We start from the raw sequence: 4,888 nt of genomic DNA on the forward strand, positions 1-4,888 counted from the left end.
GCCCCCTGCCAGGCGGAGTTCTGCTGGAGGCCAGCCTCCCTCCGGCCTCCCTGGCACCCTTGGGTGTCTCGGAGAAGGGCAAGGCCCCCCTGTTCTTCCAGCCGGGCCCCAGCCATGCTCAGAGCTCAAGCCAGACCCCCCAAATGGTGGCCATGCTCTCCACGGGGCCCACAGGCATGAGTGCGTCCTAGGTGTGCGCCCCGTTGCTGTGTGTGCCTCGGCCCTACCTGTGAAACCCCCCTGCCCCGCCCCCCGGAGGGCAGCCAGGCTGGCGTGGCCGAGACTCGGAGAAGCCCGTGTGAAGTGAGGCTGTCGGACCCGGGCCACAGAGGCTGGACGCTGTCCTCAACACTGACAGAGCTCAGCGTGTGCCGCGGCTGGGAGGGAGGCACGGGAGCGGGGCCCACAGAGCCACCTGCAGGGCCCCAGAGGCTCCGGGCACCTGGGCTTGTGAGCGAGCTGTTGGCCTCCTGATCGGTCCACGCTTCCCCGCGCACTGCCCCTGTCACACCGCCCAAGGCCTGCTTGTCCACCTGGTCACTCGGTTGCTCACGTCTTGCCCGGCCCCGGGACTAGCTGCTGCCATGTCACTGGACTGGACGCCGAGCCTGGAAACTAACGAAGCAGCGGGAACGCATTGGGAGCTTTGGGGGACGGATGGGAAAGCCCGGTCCCGGAGGCGTGGTCATCAGCCCAGAGGTGCCATCCATTCAACAGCCCCATTAGGTGGACAGGAGCAGGATCTGCGCTGTGGAGGGCACTTAGTCAGCAGGGGAACCAGAAGCACACGAAAAACGGTGATTCCCACACAGTGACAGTTTGCTGGGGGCCCTGGTAGGCGTGGGGTCCTCAGAATAAACACACCCAGCTACCTTGGGCCGGTCTGTGCCTCGCAGACACCGTGGCTGGCAGCCACAGAGACCAGAGGGAGAGCTTCGCGCTGAGATCCGGCCGAGCCGGGCGTTCCAGACGCCGACACCAGGCACCTTTCCCTGCACGCTGAGTAATGTGTGTGTGCACGTCCCAAAGATTGTTTAAACCTAATATTTGTATTTGCTGAGGAGACTGGAACAGGAGGGGGTGCAGTTTCATATAAGTAAAGGTTCTTTAGCTTTTTTTTTTTACTTTTGAAACAAGCCTACTGCCATTGTGAGTACTTTATTAACTTATTGACTCCACACAGGGACTCAAGTGCAATGAGTTGATTTAGAGGGGATCCCAGGAAGCCCTGCTTGGGGAGCGGGGCAGTGAGGCAGGGAAGGCAGGAGGCAGCAGAGGGTGTTATCAAACAGCGCCAGTGCCGGCAACTGCTGCCTGACCCTGCCAGCAGCTTTGGGAAGCCATGCACCGTGTATGCCTGGAGGGGTCCCTGCAAAGTGGGGGTGGGGGGCTGTGGTGTTCGTCCACCCACTCCCCTCTGTCACTGGCAGCAGCTGGCACGCTTTGCCAAGGTACTGGCTGAGCCGGGTGTTCCAGACGCCAACACCAGGCACCTTTCCCTGCACGCCGGCCCGGACCGCACACCGAGTAATGTGTGTGTGATATGTGACACGGCACCAGAGTTAAGTTAGGGTTTTTCAAAATGCTGACACGCCGGGTTCAAAAGGTTCGCCATCTCTGCTCTAGGTGATTGTCCTGGACATCCAGCAGGTGGTGTGATGGACGGGGCCTCAGACGGGCAGGCAGGGGATTGTAAGCTCCTAGGTCTGTGTTACTCTGTGTCTCTTTCAAAATGAGAGGCTTGGCTGTTGGAGGTCCCTTCCTGCTCTGGCATTCTGCACAGTGCTCTAGAGGCGACGGGGAGCTCACTACCTTACATGCCGCCTGATGTCCGTCAAAGTGTCTCCTTGGTTTTTTTGTTTGTTGTTTTTTTTAAGTGTCTTCTTTGTACTGAGCCCAAAACTATTGCTCTAGCTGCCAGAGTCACCCCACCCTCCACCGCCAGACACCCAGTTTAAAAGTGGGGACACAGCTTCAGGGAGAAAAAGGGACTTGCTAAGGTCAGCAGTGAATGGCAGAGCCTGAACTAGCCCTCTGGACTTTGCCTTCAGAAGCCTTCATAACAAAATATAAGAATTAAAAATAGCTATTTAGCGCCAAGCAACATGCCAAGTGCTGTATACCCACTGTGTCAGCTCTAGTAGGCAGGTCCAGTCATCCCAGTTTTACAGTTGAGGAAGCAGGCCCACAGCGAGGAAGTCCTGGAGCCAGGTCTGGCTGCAGAGCTCCAGCCCCAGGGGATGCCATCTCATGTGCAGCATGGCACCTATTCAAATGTCAGCTCTAATCCACTTTGAGCATCGTCTCAGAAAACCCAATTTAAACATTAAGCAGCAGAGAAAATACATTCGTGTGAGTGGTGGAGGGGCAGTCGGGTTGAAGTGCAACAGACTGGAGGCAGGAGTGACTGTTCTCTCCTCAGGATCTTATAAGCAAGAGACCCAGGTTGTCAGCTGAGGCTGATGTGACAGAAATAACGGCTTGGGGGGAGGGGGGGAGCCTGGGATGGAGAATTAGATAGAGACACCTCCCGTCTCTCCCCTGCATTTAACCCCACTCCCAGGCTCTGGGAAGCTGGAGAAAGGCCACTGTTCCTGCTCCCCCACCCCCCTTCTCCTCCTGGATCTTACAGTTAGTGAGGGAAAGACAGACATGAAACAAAAGGAAAAATTGCCAACACTGATGGGTGCTGTGCCCCTGAGAAAGACACCTACTAAGAAGGGCTCCTAGTGGCTAACTCAGGGGAGGGCAAACTTTTTGACTCGAGGGCCACAATGGGTTCTTAAACTGGACCGGAGGGCTGGAACAAAAGCATGGATGGAGTGTTTGTGTGAACTAATATAAATTCAAAGTAAACATTACATAAAAGGGTACGGTCTTTTTTTTCAATGGTTTTATTCATTTCAAACAGCCGGATCCGGCCCGCGGGCTGTAGTTTGCCCACGGCTGGCGTTAACTGAACTCAAATTAAAAAAAATAAATAAATAACAGAACCTAGCAGCAGTTTCTTCACAAGGATCTCTCATGCAAACTTCAAGGAGAAGCCTGCATTGGACCGCCTGCCTGCCTGCCTGCACTGTGCTGCTGCCCTGTGAGCCCTGGGATCCCATTTCAACCAATAGGACTGAGGTTTTCCCCACCCAATTGGAGCTGGGCAGCTCCACACAGCTCTATCCTGACCAATCAGGACAGTGCCTTTTTGGGCCAATCAAACTTTGAGTCCTCATTTGCATGAGGACAGACCAATCAGGGACTAAGGGCAGAAACTTCCGCCCATATAAGCCCTCTGCCTTTGCACTGAGAACTGAGTCTCCCTGGCCGAGCTGAGACACTGAAGATGCCTCACTCACTCGAGTGGGGAGGAGCAGACCAGCACAGGCCAGAGCAGACTGGAGCAAAGTGGAGCCGGCCAGCACCCCAGGGAGCAGAGCATCAAGGAGCAGAGCTGAGCTGTCCAGCGGGGAGGGGCCTGGCTCCCGGGCTGCCTCACGGTTATGCTGTTTGCACAGCCATGCTGTATCATAACTGAGCTGTGTGCACTGAATAAAGTCTCCTTCACCACACCCGACACTGGGGGCTCCTGTTGCTGTTGAAATGGTGCCAACAACCATCAGTTGGCAGTTGACGGTGCTCTACAGAAAACAGGGTCTGAGACACGGGGGGCTAAAGGGAGGCCTTTGAGGAGGTGACTTTGAGTTGAGCCTTTGGTGACTAGAAGTCAGGATGGACTAGGTCAGTGGTCGGCAAACTGCGGCCCCTTGAGTGTGGCTCTCCCACAAAATACCACGTGCGGGCATGCACGTACAGTGCGATTGAAACTTCGTGGCCACACTCAAGGGGCCAAAGAGCCGCATGTGGCTCACAAGCCGCAGTTTGCCGACCACTGGACTAGGTGAAGAGCAACCTGAGCAGAGCGTAGAGCAGGCGCAAAGGCCCTGAGGCACCGGAGGTTGGCGTGTTCACAGAAAGACCAGCCACGGCATTGAACCAGGGACAGTGGTGGGAGGAAGGCCGGGCACAATGGGGGCTGGAGTGAGGACTTTATATTTGGCTTAAATGAACATTAGCCCCACCCCCTGAGAAACATGGCCCCATAGACACCCGTCTCTTTCATCTCCCCAATCCCAAAAGGTAACCCACCCACAAGCAGGAGCCAATGAGAGGGCGGGAGCCCCTGGAAGTCCTCCAATAGGGCCCCTCTCTCACCTTGCGGAAGTGGAGGACTGAGGTTCCCCCTGACAGCAGCGCTGGTTAGCGTCCTCTTTGCTGGTACTCTGGCCCGGGAATAAAGGCACTCCCACCAGGAATGAGTTATTTGCACAGAGGAATAGCTCTTGGAGTTTCTTTGACAAAAGACTTTTTTTAAACCCCTTAAAAATCTGGTCCTTGGCCTCCCAAGCCCTGGTCTCCAAATTAGGCAGGACACCCCGAGGCTCTTTGGGGCGTAAAGCCCTAGACCCCTTCACTGCTTTCTGTGTCCCCTTCATCCTGCCCCTGCCTTCGTTTTCTCATTTGTAAGCAGAAAGGATAATAAAACCTGTGTCGGGAGTTTGCCCGAAGATCGTCTCCATACCACGGTCTCCATACCATGTCTCAGATTTACTCCAGCCTGGCTGGGGCACAGGTGACAAGAATTAAAGGTACAAACAGCTGAGAAATCTAGAATTCTCCGCCCTGGCCACTGCTCCGGGCTTTCTCTGAACTTCCCTGTGAGTCTCTGCGGGCTCCCACTTCCGCTGCCACTGTTGGTTAAGCCTGACAGGGGAGCCCCAGGCTCTGTTTCCCACTGCTCAGGTTTCTTCAGAACTTCCCTGTGAGTCCCTGGGGCTCCCGCTGCCGTTGGTTAAGCCTGACAGGGGACCCCCCAGGTTCTGTCCCCCCCCCCCCC

The 4,888-nt window shown here is 55.8% G+C and overlaps 1 protein-coding gene across 1 annotated transcript in view; it reads left to right on the forward strand.

Moving 5' to 3' along the window:
* The window catches only part of IL4R (interleukin 4 receptor), a gene marked incomplete at its 5' end in the record, with an annotated part of 43,920 nt that extends 43,049 nt beyond the window's left edge, over positions 1-871 (forward strand). The window contains 1 exon segment of the mRNA XM_015559673.1: positions 192-871.
* Between the last annotated feature and the right edge of the window lie 4,017 nt (positions 872-4,888).

This window comes from Myotis davidii, unplaced genomic scaffold (assembly GCF_000327345.1).
Source record: "Myotis davidii unplaced genomic scaffold, ASM32734v1 scaffold1754, whole genome shotgun sequence".
Classification (NCBI taxonomy): Eukaryota; Metazoa; Chordata; class Mammalia; order Chiroptera; family Vespertilionidae; genus Myotis; species Myotis davidii.